This window comes from Acanthisitta chloris, unplaced genomic scaffold (genome assembly GCF_000695815.1).
Source record: "Acanthisitta chloris isolate BGI_N310 unplaced genomic scaffold, ASM69581v1 scaffold30228, whole genome shotgun sequence".
Classification (NCBI taxonomy): Eukaryota; Metazoa; Chordata; class Aves; order Passeriformes; family Acanthisittidae; genus Acanthisitta; species Acanthisitta chloris.
Genome location: NW_008688029.1, coordinates 31,374 through 32,499, shown reverse-complemented (window position 1 = coordinate 32,499; position 1,126 = coordinate 31,374). Strand labels below are relative to the sequence as shown.

Sequence of the window (1,126 nt, the reverse complement as noted above, 5' to 3'; positions counted from 1 at the left end):
GGGCCGGAGCACCCTCCCGCCTGCGACGTACCTGTGGTTCCCCAGGAATCCAAGAAGCACCTGGCCGGGCTGGGCGTGCTGGGACTGGGCAACCTGATCACGGAGATCACTGCCAGCGAGGAGGACAGCCCCGAGGCAGACGGAGCTCACCTGGATGAGGAAGGTCGGGCGCCCGGGGACTCGCGGTTCGGTCACAGAGGGCTGCAGGGTCAGGGTTTGTGCCGGAGGGAAAGGCACACCGTGCTGTGTCCGGCTCTGGGCTCGTCGCTCTGAGGAGGACGTGGAGGGGCTGGAGTGTGTCCAGAGAACGGCAGCGGAGCTGGGGAAGGGGCTGGAGCACAAGGGCTGTGAGAAGAGGCTGAAGGAACTGCGGTTATTTAGTCTGGAGAAGAGGAGGCTCCGGGTGACCTTATTGTTCTCTACAACTGCCTGACAGGAAATCGTGGCCGGGTAGGGTCAGGCTCTTCTTCCAGGTAACAAGTGACAGGATAAGAGGACACAGCCTCAAGCTGTGCCAGGGGAGGTTTATGTTGGACATAAGAATTTCTTCCCAGCAAGGGTGATTGGATACTGGAACAGGCTGCTGGGGGAGGTGATGGAGTCACCGTCCCTGGAGGTGTTTAAGGAGAGACTGGACGTGGCACTTAGTGCTCTGGTCTAGTTGATACGGTGTGTTAGGTCATGGGTTGGGCTGGATGATCTTGGAGGTCTTTTCCAACTTGATTGATTCTGTGAGAAAGAAATGCTACCAGGTCATCGGGACTGAAGGAAATATGGTGGTGTTACGTGGTCAGAGGGCCTCTGTCAAGGGCGTTGTCTGCTGCTTGCCAGACAGTATCTCCTGGTCAATTTTGCACTTAAACTCTTTATTTTTTTATAATTTTTTTTGCCCCTTGCCTCTCCTCATTCATATGTAAGTTTATTCTGTGTTTGTCCCTGTATTAAAGAAGCCTGTTTAGCACCCAGTATTATAATGACTCCTATCTTGATTCTGAACTTGTTGAGCAGTTTCACTGAGTGACAGGTGTTGCTTGTGCTAAAGTTAGTCACTCACCAATCTTTAGAGGAAATTCAGAGCTATGAGAGGTTAGAATGAGGGGAACAATACTCCAGTGGGAGATGTTAA

The 1,126-nt window shown here is 52.8% G+C and overlaps 1 protein-coding gene across 1 annotated transcript in view; it reads left to right on the top strand.

Moving 5' to 3' along the window:
• Positions 1 to 39: 39 nt before the first annotated feature.
• Positions 40 to 1,126, top strand: part of LOC103808105 (transcription initiation factor TFIID subunit 1-like) — a 32,234-nt gene continuing 31,147 nt past the window's right edge. The window contains exon 1 of the mRNA XM_009080869.1: positions 40 to 163. The gene's annotated coding sequence lies outside the window, so the exon portion shown is untranslated. The remainder of the gene's footprint in view (positions 164 to 1,126) is intronic.